Source organism: Equus caballus, chromosome 20 (assembly GCF_041296265.1).
Source record: "Equus caballus isolate H_3958 breed thoroughbred chromosome 20, TB-T2T, whole genome shotgun sequence".
NCBI lineage: Eukaryota > Metazoa > Chordata > Mammalia > Perissodactyla > Equidae > Equus > Equus caballus.
This window is the reverse complement of record NC_091703.1, coordinates 19,425,172-19,442,523: the sequence shown is the minus strand read 5'-3', so window position 1 is coordinate 19,442,523 and position 17,352 is coordinate 19,425,172. Positions and strand designations below refer to the sequence as shown.

Sequence of the window (17,352 nt, the reverse complement as noted above, 5' to 3'; positions counted from 1 at the left end):
CTTATGGCCTGTATTTACTAATTCTAGTGAGTTAGAAAAATGGTAGATCTAATATATAAATACAAAATCTGGTTCTTTAAAAAGTAGCAAATCAGGGGCTGGCCCCGTGGCTGAGTGGTTAAGTTCGCGCGCTCCGCTGCAGGCGGCCCAGTGTTTCGTTGGTTCGAATCCTGGGCGCGGACATGGCACTGCTCATCAGACCACGCTGAGGCAGCGTCCCACATGCCACAACTAGAAGGACCCACAACGAAATATACAACTATGTACCGGGGGGCTTTGGGGAGAAAAAGGAGAAAAATAAAATCTTAAAAAAAAAAAAAAAAAAAAAAAAAGTAGCAAATCATTAGCTAATTTAATCAGGAATAAAAGAGAAAAACTACAATAAAAAAAAAAAAAATGGAGGCCAGCCCAGTGTTGTAGTGGTTAAGTTCGATGCGCTCTGCCTCAGTAGCCTGGGTTTACAGGTTTGGCTCCCGGGTATGGACACACATCACTCGTCAAGCCACGCTGGGGCAGCAAGTCACATATAAAAAAAGAGAGGAAGATTGGTACAGATGTTAGCTCAGGGCCAATCTTCCTCACCAAAAAAAACCAAAACCAAAAACAATGAAACACAACTAAACAGTAAAGGGGAAATTAACCACACAGGAACTAAAGAGATTAAAGATTCAGAAGAAAATTAAATTGAAAAACTTGGTTGAAGTAGTTTTTTCTTTTAGGGAAATATGATTTACACAAAATCACATCAAGAAATATGCAAAATCTAAACAGAACTATTTTAATAGAAGCAATAGATAAAATTATCAAAATGTTATTCCCAGCAAAGCAGCAGGTTTAGACATTTTCATAGGGGAATTTAAAAGCAAATAACACCAAGGTTATTTAAACTGTTCTAGAGAATAATAGACAAAAGAAAACCTTCAAATTCTTTTTGGAAAGAGGTTATAAAATTGATAATAAAACCTGATAAAGATGTTGCATACATAAATAAAGCTATAGATTAATCTGTTACAAATAAAGATGGAAACATTCTAAAGAAAATGTTAGCAAATGCAATCCAAAAGCACATAAAAAGAATAATTATTTTGACAGAAGAATTTATTCTAGAAGTATAAGGATGATTCATTATTAGGAAATATGTTAATATATAGTTTATAATGTTGAATAAAAATTATGATCATTTCCATATATGCTAAAAAGCCATTTGACAAAATATAATAGCCACTCTCCACAAACACATTCAATTAAATAAGGATGAATGGACACCTTTTAAACACAGTAAGCATGTATTCATCTTAATCCAGAAGTCAGCATCACAGTAAATGTCAATATACTAGAGGCAATCATACTAAAACCAAGATCAAGACAAGAATGTTATCACCTCTATTATCGCACAAGGTACTGGCAATAGCAGTCAATACAATTAGACAAGATAAAGGAAAATGAGCATAAACATTATAAACTATGACTGTGTGGATATATGATGGCACATTTGAAAATCCAAGAGAATAAAACAATACAAAGAGTGAAAGAATTTAGGGAAGTCATAGGATATAAACATTAATAAATAGAAAGCAAAAAATTTATTATGAACAAAAAGCAAGCAGAATATCTAATGGGAAAAATATTTAAAACAGCAAAAACATGCAAAACTATATCTCTAGAAATAAACCTAATAAAAATGGACAAGCCCATGTGAAGAAAAAATTAAAACACTTCTCAAATGTGAAGGCAAAGATAGACTATTTGATAAATAGTGCTAGTATAACCCATCTGGGGAAAAAAAGTTGAAGCCATATTTTACACCTAACATCAGGAACAATTCCAAATGGAAATTTTTTTAACATTAAGAAGTAAAGTCTTTAAAACAGAAGAAAAAAAAAATGGGAGAATTCATTTGTAAACCTGAAGCAGGGAAGTCTTTTTTAAGCAACAGCTCAAAATCCAAATTTTATGTAAAAGACAACAGAAGAAAACAGAAAGGAAGCTTCTGCAAGTAAATGCAAACAAAATAAAGCAAGCATTACTCATGGTGTAAATCAAGAGACACATATAAATTGGGAGAAAAGATTTGCAATTCATATCATAAACAGAGGGCAATGTTTTCTTAATATATGAATAATGTCTTCAAGTCAATAATAAAAGAAAAAGTTAAATAGTGAAAAATAAGAAATAGATGGAAGATAGTTTACACATAAAAAGCTTATAAAAACTCTTAAACACATGAAAAATGATCAACCTCACTAATAATAAAGTGAAACTGCATAGATATACTATTTTTAACCTATCCGATTAACTCAAATTCCAAAGTTTAAACTCTTCATTGGTGAAGCTGAAGAGAAATAGTCATTCTCATAATTTGTTGATTGAAACAAATATAGCCTCAAAGCTTTCCAGCCATCATGCTGGGAGATACTGATCTCAGGTCTCTGGCAGCTGGATGGCTCATAGTTAGTTAGAACTTCTAGCTTTGTTCTCTTTGGGCAGTCATCTTTTATAGGGCTCCAAATCCTTTCCAGTTTATCCCATGCGTTAATGGTTTTATTTATTATAAGTGTTATGAAGTAAAAAACCTTTGGAAGCCCTGAAATAGTACAATTGCTAAAAAGGGCAATTTGATAATACCTATCAAAATTATAAACTTATATAACTTTTGACCCATTTCCAATAGGGAATTAATTCTACAGATATACTGCAGAAGTGTTCAATGAAATATACTCAAGGTTATCCACTGTATCAGGATTTGTAACAGCAAAACATTGGAAGCAATCAAAATGTCCGTGAAGAGTTTACTAGGGACCTACATAGTTATCTAATGATAAACTATGATTGTCTAAACAATGGGACACTAAGCAGAGATACTAAAAAAGAGAGAGAGAAATCATATGCTAATATGGAAAGACCTCCAAGTAAATTATTACTCAAAAAAAAGAAGGGTGCAGAACAATATATATAGTATGCTAATCTTTGTCTAAAAACAGAGAGAAATAATATATATTCATATTTGCTTGCATATGCATTAATAAACTCTGGAAGGATACATAGCAGGCAGTGTTTCCTTGGAGTCAGAGGATGTGGGCTAAGAACTGGTAAATAGAGATCAGAGATAAGAGCAAGACATTTCACTGTAAATATTTCTGTATTTTAAAATCATTTTTGATATTTGAACAATGTAAATGTATAACCATATCAAACCATTAAAATGAAAGCAAAGCAGCAGTATCTATTTTCAAAAAGGGAATTAGGACAAGTGATAGAATAGGTGAAAAAACCTGTTATGTCAAATTTCAGACTCAAAGGAATACATATTGAATCACTCGGGCGTATCCTGGTCAGGAGGTGGTAAAAGTCCTCCCAAACAACTTTTTCCCCACACCTCTGGTAATGTCACACCCTGCTCTGATTTTTGGTCTCATCTTGCTCTGATGTTTTAAGGAAATAAGAGAATGGGCCCCTATCTGAACTATTTGCTTTCCTCTCAATCAGATTCAAAGCAGCCACATATTGATAGTATTCTTTACTTTTTAGGGAAGCTAGAACCAATCCCTTTGGATAGAAAGTTGGGTCAAATCATTATTCTAAGACAATAGTATGTTGAGATCCTAGACTCTGGGAGAGCCTGCTGGGCACATTCTTATTCCACCTTTAGAAACTGTCTTATATTACTATTAGATTAAGACCTCACCAGGAAAAGAGATCATAATATTACCAAGAGCTCATAAGAGTTAACACATGGAGTGTTCAGGAGAGTGTGTGCCACTTAAAAAGTGCTCCTTAAGCGTTAGCTACTATTCTTTTTGTTATGCAACTCTAGTAATTGTCAATAATGTCTTCTCCTATTAGTCCACAAACACTTTGAAGCCCAGGTGTGTATTTCTTCTTTATTCTCCACTCTGCCTAGGGAAGGAGTGCGTCTGAACTGCTGCATGACCTGCTGCTCTTTAAGTTAACTTGGAGAGCAGCCATGAAACTAAAGTTTTCAGACATTTTAGTTCTTTTTAAAAGGGCAATTAAAAGTAAGTCTTTGGGTGACAGATCTTCTCCAAATTTTGAATTAGTACAGTACAGTGACTAAACATGAGCCTTAGAATCAGAGAACTAGAGATCACATCCCAGCTTCACAAATTACTCACATCTCTATGTCTCAGCTTCCTCGCCCAATCAGCTTAACGCCAGGCTCATAGTGGTGTTGTGAGAATAATGAGATGCTGCTTGCACAGAGCCAAGCAAATAAATAACAGGTACTGATTAAATAGGTGCTATTATTTTTTTCTTTTAATATGTCATCATGGCCCACCTCAGAGACAACTAGCACGCAGTAAATAAGGGGAGGAAAAAAAATTGCAATCCAAAGACAAATTCCCAGAATTAATGAATAATATTTACATTGAAGTGAAGGCTGAGATTAATTTTTTGGAAAATTTCCATCTCATCCATGGCCAGGTTCCATTTCAGGGCTTAAAGGTCAGAATTGATATCATTTTCTAACTTCAGAGGTTCATTATAGTCTCTCAAAACTCTATGAAACATCAATTGTGTTTTATGCCTTAGATCTTGGCTTTTAGAGGAATACTCTTTTTTATAAATAGTACAAGGTCACATGTTACAAAAGCCTTACAATTCACAGGAGACAATCTTGTGAAGGCCTGCAGCTGTCCCAGATTCTACTGATGAAAGCTTTGTTTCCTTCTCTTGCCCCAATATCATTAAATGTTCATTTGGTAAATTTTATTTTACTATAATAATAATTCAAATTAAGTTCAGAAATTTAACCATCTTGCTTGCTGCTGCTCTAGCTGTCTCCAAACCTTCTGGTAAAAGGCCTTTATACAATTTTCCAAAAGGCAGATATTCTTAAGCTGCCTCCCTGCTGTTGAGGTCAGTACCTCAGCATAAACATAGAATCCATGATGATAACTTCTCTGAGTGCCATTAAGTGGAATTCTGCTGCCCTAGCCACATCTCTGGAGTCCTGGCTATCTGATTATGGACTTCTGGGGTATAAGGTGCTATTGTTTCAGTCTCAATCTGTTCCAAGTCCATGGGGAGACCACAGTGATGAAATGTTATCTCTAACACACATAAAATTAAATATCTACTGGACCAATGCAAGTCTCAGATTATTAGATGTATCATAGTGAATAGACCATCTGTCATCATACAACTGTTTTGATCAAAAATATTTGTGTCTGGGAGTTTGTAACAAATTTCACAACATGGTAAAATATTTGTGTCCCAAGAATAGAGATGTAGAGTATACAGATATGTATTACTAGAAATACGCACATGCACATCGATCTCTACAAATATATGTATATGTCTATCTGGGTCTCAATATCACCTGTTCTGTAATAGGGATAATGACATCTCATAGTGTTGGTATTACATACTGTCTTTTAAGTACAGGTATAAAATTGAATAAGAAAGTCAAAGAAAAGCTTCATTTCGTGTATCTCCGTCAGATTGTTAAAAAAAAACTTCTCAAGTGCTTTCAGAGACTGGGTATACCCTTTTGCAAGCATTCATCACAGCACCTTTAAAGTTCTACTTCTTGGCTTGAGGCAAAAATAATGGTCCAGACGGGCTTGCAGAACTAACTAATTGGATAAATTAGGCAATGCTAACGATAGAAACGTCAGGAACCTTTGAATGAAAGACAGCTTACATGTCATCTTTTCAACCAAATGCTCTTTATAGAAATGTTATAGCATGGGTTTCTTATTGTTTCACTTATGAGAGACTGTTGGGGGACTTTCATGTCAGGTGGAAAGGGTTACCATAATGATATGAAAAGCCATGTATTCTTGGGTACAGAGGTTTGCCTCTTGTTTAAATTATGTGATATGATAACTTTGAGTAGAACTGGTTCTAGTGCCACACATAAACCCTCAAAGTGGGTTATTTTTATTTTGCCTTATGCTCAACTTGTATTCTATTAAACCAAAAGCTGCCACCATTTTTCTACAACTACCATTCTATAGCAGATGTTGTACGTTCCTTGAAAGCAAAGACTATGACTTATTCATCTCTGTATTTCTATCAGTGTCTATGTAATGTTTTCCATATACAAGATTTCTGAAAAATGCTTGATGGGTGTATTAATAGTTTCTTTAGCAAATTCTTCCAGATAACTCATATAATGAAAGGAATATTCTAATTTGTGTTATAACTTACTTGCAGATTTCTATTGTGTAATAAAGCATAAGATTCATGGAACAATTGGAGTATGCTATTTTTTTCATATGACTTTGACGCAGATAATTCCCATAAGGAATAGGTAGAAAGATGCATCTAATTAATGTTTCTTTTTAGGTCAGTTTTTATGAGGACTCTTGTTTGTCAATGATTAAGAATCAAATACAAGTGCTACATGACTCTTTCCTCCTAGTATATTTAGTATTTTTCCTGTTGATTTTAACTTTTAAGTGATAAATGTTCATTAGGATGTTGCACTATAAAGTTCAATTTTCACTCACTAGCACCCTCAGTTTTTTGGAGGAGGCAATTCACACTCCATCTTTCTGAGAGCTTTAAGAAAAACTTTGAGGCTATTTATGACTTTTCTTTGAAATCCACTAAAAATAAATAGCCAAGAAGATGATATCATTTTGAGTAAGAACTTCCCTCAAGGAAAATCATCTATTTATCTATCTGTATCACTAAGGTAGGTTTGCTCAGTTGGTTAGAGCTTGGGATCCCTAAGGATAAGCCCAAGGATTAATATATAATGGGTTGGTTCTATGACCATGAGCAGCTCTGCCTGTCATGGGAATCAGGTTTACACATACATGCTCTACCATTGGTCACCCAAGGGCCAGGTAATGACTCATGGTCACTACTAGAAAACAACTCAGAATGTGAGCTCCACATTTGTTGAATCTATAGTCTATACTTTATTACTTATTTCTCAGTACCTCAATCTGCTACTTCTGTTCTGGGTGTTGTGTAGGTATGTAGAATACATCAACTTGACACTGGTACACAGGTAACACCCTCACTCTCCTTTGTTCTCCATGTTCTACTGTTGTTTGTCCTTCCTTATCCAGTGCTCATTCTCACATCATGGCTTTCATTCTTTTTTCCCTCAGGTTCAAATATTCTCTTCCTTCCACTCCTTTCAGTGCTTTCCTGCTCTTCACCTGACCAATTTCTAATCAACATTCAAATATCACTTTAAATGTCATTTCCTCACATTTTCTTTGATATTTCACCTATCCAGATTTGATAGGGACTGTTAGAACCTAATACATCTCCTTTGTAAAACTTATAATTTTGGTAGAAAAAAACTGAGAAATTGGTTATACATTGTGTGTCTTCTCCACTAGAATGTAAGCTCCATGAGAGCAAGGACAGTGTTTTCTTGTTCTTCCACATATTTCCAGCATAATTAATATTTATTTAATAAATGATTAAATTAATTAGTACCTATTGAATAAATGACTATAATTATACTTATGCTGTTCTTATACTTGTGAGTTATTGGAAAAATGTGTAATACTAATGGAATAATTAAGGTTTTAGTAAATAAGCATATAATATAATACTATAAATCTATGAAAATGAGTATTTAAATAGAAGGAAAATGTGTACATTGGAATGTTAATTGAGAAAAAGAAAGACACAGCATTGTAAATACAATATGACCTAATTGATGTATGCATAGGAAAACCTAGGAAGAAAATTCACTGAAAATCTCAAAGTATTTCTTCTCAAATGCTCAAAGATGAGATTTTTTTTTTGTACAGTTCGGTAGTTTCCATATGAGTGTGTAGTTTCCATATTAGGATGAATTGAGAAAATAAGGTTATTAGAGAAATATTTTAATTATTTATTTATCATTGACTAAACACTATTTTTCCAGACCCTGGGCAAAAGAAAGCAGTTACAATAAAAACAGAGTCCCTGCCTGCTTGAACTTAAATTCTAATGGGAAGAAATATCAATAAATCAGTAAACAAATAAGAGAATGTCACATAGTAATAAGTGCTTTGAAGAAATAATACAGGGCATTGGGGCAGAAAATGATTGATGGTAAGAATTTTAGATAAGGGACTCTTGGTGAGCTGTTCATGGCAAAAATAATAGCTAACAATGTTTAAACAACTGCTCTGGACCAGGCAACCTGATAGGTATTTTAAATGCTTGACCTCATTTGCTCTGAACAATAATCCTAAGAGACAGGTGTTGTTCTTATCCTTATTTTAACACACACGGAAGTGGAAGTTTAGAAAGATCCTGTAATCGAGATTGAACAGCTAATTTGCAGTGTACCTCAATCACAGCATTTATCACATCGTAATTATTCCTTTAATTCTCTGTCTTCACTATAATACTCTCTGCTTCCTGGCTGCTGGGCCAAAGTCTCAGTGGACTTTGTATCTTGAGCACATATTTCAGAGACTGAAACATAATTTAATCTCAGCACATGTTTGCTAAATGAACAAATATATGAGTCAAAATTTTTTTAAAAGACCAAGGAGAAAATTCATCGTCAGAGAAAGGGAGTAGTATTCTGAAAATTTGTGGAAACGTGTACCTCATACAATGAGTGGAAAATTATTCTGTAACATATCAGTTCATGTTTTTAATATGATAGGGGAAAAAAGTCTCTAGGAACAAAAATTCGTCAAAAAAAAATCCCAGTAAGCTGAAACATAGGTCAAATTTTTAAAACAAGAACTAATTGGTTTTATGAAAAACCTATAAGGAAGTTTAAAAATATAGCTACAAATGTAAAATCCAAATTGGAGGATTTTAAAACTTTAAGGGAGGAATTTAACATACTATTCTCAAGCTTTATCAACCTAAGTACCTGAAAATTTAATAAAAGAACACAGTATTTGAAAATGTGATACAATTAATAAATTTAACATGACAGCACATAAAAATCATTAAAAAACTATAAAATTTGTGAAAGATATTAGGAAAAGTTAATCAACGAGTCATGTGTTCTTGTAAGGGAAGCATGAATATTATAAAGATATCAATTTTTCTGTATTACATTTACAGATTTAAATTTTGTTCCAAATAAAAATTAAATATATTTAATTCTGGGGCTTTGACAAAATGATTGAAGGCCTCCTTGAAAAATAAAGTTTTGAATAGATTAGAAAAAAACATGAATAGAGAAGACATAAAGAGAGGATATTAGGTATTGGTATACATTTTAAAGCTATAACAATTTAATCAATAGAATTTAAAAGACCAATAAAGGGAATAGAAACAGTATAGAATGGTGGTTAAGAACACAGGTGTTGGTTTCTAAGGAAGTTTTAGGTTTAGAGAAATCTACTTTCAGCTCCATCATGTAAAAAGCTTGGAATTAATGACTCCCATCATCACAATAAATAAAGAGCTATCTAAACAAAATATCCTTGACTTTTCTTAGGCCCACCACAGAATCAAGGCCACAGGGTAAACTACCACCACAAAATCTACAAAGACTGGTGAATAACAGAGTATCACTGCTAAGGTAAGTTTACCCAGAGCAGAAGCTGCCAGAGCTATAAACTGGTAGGACCCTTAAATGGTAATTTTAATGAATTGCTGCAGGCTGAGTGTAGATTAGTTTGGGAGTCAGAAACTCCTGGGGACCCAGTCTTAGAGGGGCTACCACACTTTTACCTCCAGGAATCCCCCTAAGTTCTCAAGAGTTGAAGATCCAAGAAATATCCCCTTGTGTCTTGGGCAGGTGTGGTGAAAAGTAACAGTTTTAAAACACACCCAGAATGTTATCCATAAGAAACACTGTTCTCCAAGGGAAACAGAGCCTTATCTACCTGGCAGAAGGTCAATTAGCCCACTATGGTCCTGTCTTGCCTTCCTGTCTTACATACAGGAAGAAAAAAATGATAATAAATACTTCTGAAGGTCATGATCCAAGAACCCAAGCCCACAGAAAGACTGAGATTTAGACATAAGATTGTAGGGCATTTCCCCACCACCACATCTTACCACATCAACAGGGCTCCCGTAAAATAGCAGTAATTTACAACTAATACAGCTGCAAGACACAGGCCCTACTTAAGAAGGAATCCTTAGGGAAAACCAAAGACACCAGAGAGAACAGCAACAGAAATATGAGAGGAAACTGAAGCTTCTGGCAAGTATAGCTGCAACAAACATTAAATACAGCCCAGCTCCTAAGCAAATTATCACAAAATCTCACGCTAAAGGACAACTTACCTTTATGTTTACCATTCTCGTTACTCTGTACATCATGTCAGGATTTTAACAAAAACTTACAAAGCATGTTAAAAGGCTAGAAAAACTAGTTTAAAGAGACAGAACAAGCCTCAAACCCAGACTCAGACACGATACAGAATATAAAATTACTAAATAGGAAATTTAAAATAATTAGTAATATATTCATGGCTCTAAGGGGAAAAGTAGATAACATTCAAGTACAGATAGATAATGTAAACAGAGATATAAAATTCTAAGAAACAATCAAAAGGATGATAGAAATCAAAAGTACTGTAACAGAAATGAAGAATTCTTTTGGTGGGCTTATCAAGAGACTAGATATGGCCAATGAAAGAATCAGTAAGCTTGAAGATATGTCAGTAGAAGGAAAGCAAACTGAAATGCAAAGAAAAAATGATGAAGAAAAGACTAGACTATCCAAGACTGTGAAACGAATACAAATAGTGCATCATACATATAATTGAAATAATAGAAGGATTAGAAGAGAGAATGTAACAGACAGAGGAAATATCTGAACTGATAAAGACTGAGAATTTTCCAAAATTAATGACAGATAATCACACCACAGTTCTGGGAAGCTCAGAAAATACCAAGCATGATAGGTACTGAAAAATATACTCCTAGGCATATCACATTCAAACTGCAAAAAAACAAAGAGAGAGAGAAAATCTTGAAGGAAGCCAGGGGGAAAATATCCAACCTGTGGATGAATGAAGATAAGAAGAAAAGGCACAAATTACTAATATTAGAAATGAAAGAGTAGTCATCACTACTAATCCAATGAGCTATAAAAGGATAATAAGTAAATATCATGGGCCATTCAATGCTCACAAATTTGATGTCTTAGGTGAAATGGACCAATTCCTTGAAAGACACAAACTACCAAAACTCACACAATTATCATCTAAATAGGCCTATATCTATTAAAGAAATTGAATCAATAATTAATAACCTTCCAAAACAGAAAGCATCAGGCCCAGATGGGTTCGCTGGGGATTCTACCAAACATTTACAGAAGGAATGATACCACTATCTACAATCTCTTCCAAAATATAAAAGCAGAGAGAGCACTTCCTAACTTATTATATTAAGCCAGTGTTACTCTAATACTAAAACTAGATGAAGATACTATAAGAAAGGGAATTTATAGACCCTATCTTATGAACATACTTATAAAAATCTAACAATGTGTAAGAAGAATTATACCCCATGACCAAGTGGGATTTATTCCAAGTATCTAAGGCCAATTCAACATTAAAAAAAAAAAATCATGTAATCCTACACTTTCACAGACTAAAGAAGAAAAATTGTATGATCACATCATTTGATTCAGAAAAAGCAGTTGACAAAAATGCAACATTCATTCATGATAAAATTCTTGACAAATTTGAAACAGTGAAACTTCCTGCATGTGGTAATGAATTAGAGTTCAAGAAATTAGTAAAAAATAAATATTTAATTTAATACACATATAAATAATTGCATATAGAAATATTTATAGATATAGGTATATTCATAGGTTAGTATACACACATATATAGTTTTGCTCTTTTATTTGAGAGGGTCTAAAAGAAATGACATCCCAGTAGCAACAAGCACATCTAGCACCCACGTCTTAGTTTCTAAGACCATTCTCCAATAAAAAGAACCAGGGCACCTTGGAGAAATCACTGAATATAGGACGTTGACAGGAAATATACAAGAAAAGCCTAGAGCATCCTGTAGTACCAGAGAGTAGGAAAGTGTAAAAACAAACAAACAACCAAAAACCTCAACACATACATATTGATGGGGTATGTCCAAGAGCAACAGGCATCAACTGAAAGAGCTCTTGATAGTGAAGCTGGAGTAATTTGAACAATAAAATCAATAAGATGGTATTGACTTATAACGCAACATGTAAAATAAGCATCCACCACTCTATATTGATATAAATGAATGAATGAATGAATAAATAAATGGGAAGAAGAGATAAATCTCCCATATAGAATAATTCCAAATACATTATGTAGGCACTCAATCCTAAATGAAGGACAGCATAATTCCTCAATCCTTAAGTATGGGCTGAGAATGGTGACTTCTTTCCAAAGGGTATGTATCAAAAAGGGGGAGGGAGTAACTTTATAGTGGAGAAGTCTGATAACCACTACTTCAACAAGGTGATCAAGGTCAACATCAACAGTCCTAAATCATGTTATTAGTATATACTCTGGATATGATGTGATGAAATGGGACTTTATCTCTGAGATCCTCCCAAAATCTCATAACTCTGGACTAATCATGAGAAAAACATCATACAAATCCCAAATGAGATGCTCCTACAATATACCTGACCAGTACTGATCAAAATGTTAAGATCATCAAAAGCAGGGAAAGTCTGAAAAACCATCACAGTTGAGAAAGTCTTAGGTAAAATGACATCTACATGTAATATGGTATCTTGGATGGGATCCTGGAACAAAAAAGGGGCGTTAAGAAGTAAGAAAATATGAGTAAGACATGGACTTTACCTTTTTTTCTTCTTCTTCTCCCCAAAGTCCCCCAGTACATAGCTGTGTATTCTAGTTGTAAGCTCCAGTGGTTGTGCTGGACTTTAATTAATAATAATGTATCAACATTGGTTCACTAATTGTAACAAACGTGCCATAGTAACATAAACTCTTAATAATAGCGGAAACTATGCTCAGGATATAAGGAAACTCTGTGTACTAACTTCACAACTTTTCTGTAAACCTAAAACTGTTCTAAAAAATAAAGCATTAATGACGAAAAAAATTTTTTAACCCTAGGTTTGAATCTTGGCTCCACTATTTACTAAATATATTACTTGTGTGAGTTATTCAAACCTCACTAAGTCTCAGTTTCCCCCTCTGCAAAACAAGGATAACATTAATGTTTGCTTCTTGGTACTATTATAAACATTAAATTAAATAATGCATGTAAAGTGCTTATCAAAGTGCCTGACAAATACAGCTTAATAAAACTTAAATATGCTTACATATGTCATAATTGCCCCAAAACAACTCTGACTACACTTAAAGGATTTAACATATGTTAATGATGATACCGCAATACAATGGACAAGAGCAGAATTATTGGTTAGCTATTTTGGGAAAGATTTTCTTTTTAGTTTTACTTTATATTGTGTCAATTCCCTAGAGATTAATGAGTTAATGATAAAATAATGAACAAAAAAAATAATGTAAGAGTGTAGTGAATATCAAATCTCTAAGTGTACAATAGGTTTTTAAGCTGAAATGCATCACAAAGAAAAGATTAGTACATTTGACTTCATATAAATTTACAAAATTTTAAAACAGAACGAATAGATTGAAGTGTTAGACTTCACTCTGGGAAAAATATTTACTCAAAAGATCATCTGACTAAAATCCATACTGTTGATATCTACAACTCAGCAAATTAACAGTGATTTTTTTTTTTTTTTTTTTTTGAGGAAGATTAGCCCTGAGCTAACATCTGCTGCCAATCCTCCTTTCTGCTGAGGAAGACTGGCCCTGTGCTAATATCCGTGCCCACCTTCCTCTACTTTATACGTGGGACGCCTGCCACAGCACGGCTTGACAAGCAGTGTGTAGGTCTGCATCCAGGATCTATAGCAGCGAACCCCTTGTGAACTTAATTGCTGCACCACTGGGCTGGGCCCAACAGCGATTTTTAAAATGAGAATATTCACTATAAATAAGGATGTGAGGAGACAGGCACTCTCAAATATAAGTGTTTGGAATATAAATTGGTACAGACATACCTCAGAGATATTGCAAGTTTGGCTCCAGACAAACAAAATAAAGCAGATATCGAAATAAAGCAAATCACATGATTTTTTTGGTTTCCCAGTGCATATAAAAGCTATATTTACACTATACTGTAGTCTATTAAGTGTGCAATGGCATTATGTCTAGAAAAATAATGTACATACCTTAATTAAAAAATACCTTATTGCTAAAAAATGCTATCCATCATCTGCACCTTCAGGAAATCATAATCTTTTTCCTGGTGGAGGGTCTTGCCTTGATGTTCGTGGCTGCTGACTGATCAGGGTGGTGCTTGTTGAAGGCTGGGGTGGCTGTGGCAATTTCTTAAAGTAAGAACAATGAAGTTTGCTGCATAGACTGACTCTTCCTTTCACTAACACTTTCTCTGTAGCATGCGATGCTGTTTGATAGTGTTTTACCTACTGTAGAGCTTCTTTCAAAATTGAAGTCAATCCTCTCAAACTCTGCTGCTGCTGCTTTGTCAACTAAGTATATGTAAAATTCTAAATCTTTTGTTGTCGTTTCAACAATCTTTATAGCATCTTCATTAGGAGTAGTTTTCATCTGGAAAAACCACTTTCTTTGCTCATCCATAAGAAGTGACTCCTCATCTGGTACAGTTTTATCATGAGATTGTAGCAATTCAGTCACATCTTCAGGCTCCACTTTCTAATTTTAGTTCTCTTGCTATTTCCACCACATCTGCAGTTACTTCCTCCACTGAAGTCTTGAGCCCCTTAAAGTTATCTATGAGTCAACTTATTCCAAACTCCTGTTAATGCTGATATTTTAACCTCTTCACAAGCATTACAAATGTCCTTAATGGCGTCTAGAATGGTGAATCCTTTCTAGAAGTTTTCATTTTACTTTGCCCAGATCCATCAGAGGAATCACTATGTATGGCAGCTATAGCCTTTCAAAATATATTTCTTAAATAATTAGACTTGAAAGTCAAAATTGCTCCTTGATCCATGGGCTGCAGAATGGATGTTGTGTTAGCAGGCATGAAAACATTAATCTTATTGTACATCTCCATCAGAGCTCTTGAGTAACTAGGTGCATAGTCAACCAGTAGTAATATTTTGAAAGAAATCTTTTTTACTGAGCAGTACTTCTCAATAGTGGGCTTAAGATATTCAGTAAATCATGTTGTCATCCAGGCTTTGTTGTTCGGTTTACAAAACACAAGTAGAGTAAATTTAGCATAACTCTTAAGGGCCTCAGGATTTTCAGAATGACAAATGGGCATTGGCTTCAGCTTAAAGACACCAGCTGTGTTAACCCCTAACAAGAGACTCAGCCTGTCTTTTGAAGCTTTGAAGCCAGGCATTGACTTCTCCTCTCCAGCTATGAAAGTCCTAGATGGCATCTTCTTCCAATGTAAGGCTGTTTTGTCTACATTGAAAATCTGTTGTTTAGTGCAGTCACCTTCATTAATGATCTTAGCTAGATAACTTGGGATATCTGGATAACTTCCTGCATTTCTACATTTGCACTTTTATGTTATGGAGATGGCTTCTTTCCTTAAACCTCATGAACCAACCTCTGCTAGCTTCCAACTCACCTCTCTCAACCTTCATAGAATTGAAGAGATTTAGGGCCTTGCTCTGGATTAGGCTTTGGCTTAACGGAATGTTGTAGCTGGTTTGACCTTCTATCCAGACCTCTAAAACTTTCTCCATATCAGCAATAAGGTTGTTTCACTTTCTTATCGTTTGTGTGTTCACCGGAGTAAGACTTTTAATTTCCTTCAGGAACTTGTCCTTTGCATTCACAACTAGGCTAATTGTTTGGTGTAACAGATCTAGCTTTCAGCTTATCTCAGCTTTCAACACACCTTCCTCACTAAGCTTAATCATTTCTAGCTTTTGATTTAAAGTGAAAGCTGTGTGACTCTTCCCTTCACTTAAATACTTAGAAGCCATTGCAGGATTATTAATAGGCCTAATTTTAATATTGCTCTGCTCAGAATAGGGAGGCCTGAAGAGAAGGAGAGAAACAGGGGAACAGCCAGTCAGTGGAGCAGTCAGAACACACACAGCGTTTATCAAGATCATCTTATATGGGTAATGTTTGTGGTGCCCCAAAACAATTACAATAGTAACATCACAGATCACCATATCAAATATAATAATAATGAAGTTTGAAATATTGTGAGAATTACCAAAATGTGAAACAGAGACACGAACTGAGCAAATGCTGTTGGAAAAATGGCACTGATAGACTTAGTTGAGGTGACATTGCCACAAACTTTCAATTGGTAAAAAATGCAATATCTGCAAAGGACAATAAAACAAAGTATGCTTGTATAATATTTTGCTAAGCAACTTGGGAATATGTATCAAAAGTATAGTTACTCATTTTCTCTAATTTAGTAATTATATAGCTGAGATGATAGTGTGAAAATATAAATTTGAAGGAAAGATATATAGACAAAAATAAACACTGTTTTACTTGTTTTAGTAAAAACCTGGAAACAATCTAAATATTCCAAAATAAGGAGATGGTTAAGTGTTTTTTAGTGTATTCATCATGTGTAGTGTTATATACCTATTAAAATAGTATTCAAATTTTCTCAAACTTGTTTTGTTTTTAATAAATAATGTATACTCATTATGAAGAATTTAAGCACATCAGAAAAAAAGATAAAGCTATAAATTTCCAAACCTCCCTGGACGCCACCACCATCAAATAATCATCATTAACCAAAACAAAATGGCATTTTAGGCATCTTTCTATGTATAAAAATATTTAAACAAACAAATAAAAAGATGATAAAGAGCTAAACATCTGTTGAAATGACTTAAAGAAACAGACAATACAAAGTGTTGACAAGGATGCAGAACAACTAGAATTCTCATATGTTGCTCATTGTGATACAAAATGGTACAACCTCTTTGGGAAACAGTCCAGCAGTTTCTCATAAAGTTAAAAATATACACCTAGTATATGACCCAGAAAAACAATTTTTAGGTATTTATTCAAGAGAAATGGAACAAATGTCACACAAAACCTGTGTGTGACTGTTCATAGTCATAAAAAATGGAAACAACCCAAACAACCCTCAAATGGTGGCATACCCATACAATAGAATAATATTCAGCAATAAAAAGGAATATGCACACACAACAAGTTGGATAAATCTCGAAAGCATTGTGCTAAATAAAAGAAGTCAGACTCAAATGAACAATATGGTTCTATTTATATGATATCCGGGAAAAGGCAAAACTATAGAGACAAAAAACATATAAGTGATTGACCAGTGGGATTTGCTGGGGGAGGGGGACGGGATGAGAGTGAGAATTGATTACAAAGAGGTTCAAGAAAAATTTTTATAAAGATATAACTATTTTACATATTTCTTGATTATGGC

General features: G+C 34.1%; 1 long non-coding RNA gene across 2 annotated transcripts in view; it reads right to left on the bottom strand.

The window, feature by feature from the left end:
* The window catches only part of LOC138919392 (uncharacterized), a 271,898-nt gene that overhangs the window by 59,807 nt on the left and 194,739 nt on the right, over positions 1-17,352 (bottom strand). The window contains exon 4 of one of the 2 annotated variants that reach the window (XR_011429541.1): positions 13,637-15,959. The exons of the other annotated variant lie outside the window; for it this stretch is intronic. This is a non-coding gene — a long non-coding RNA (uncharacterized lncRNA). Of the gene's footprint in view, positions 1-13,636; positions 15,960-17,352 lie in introns of those variants that run through there. 2 annotated transcript variants of the gene reach the window in all.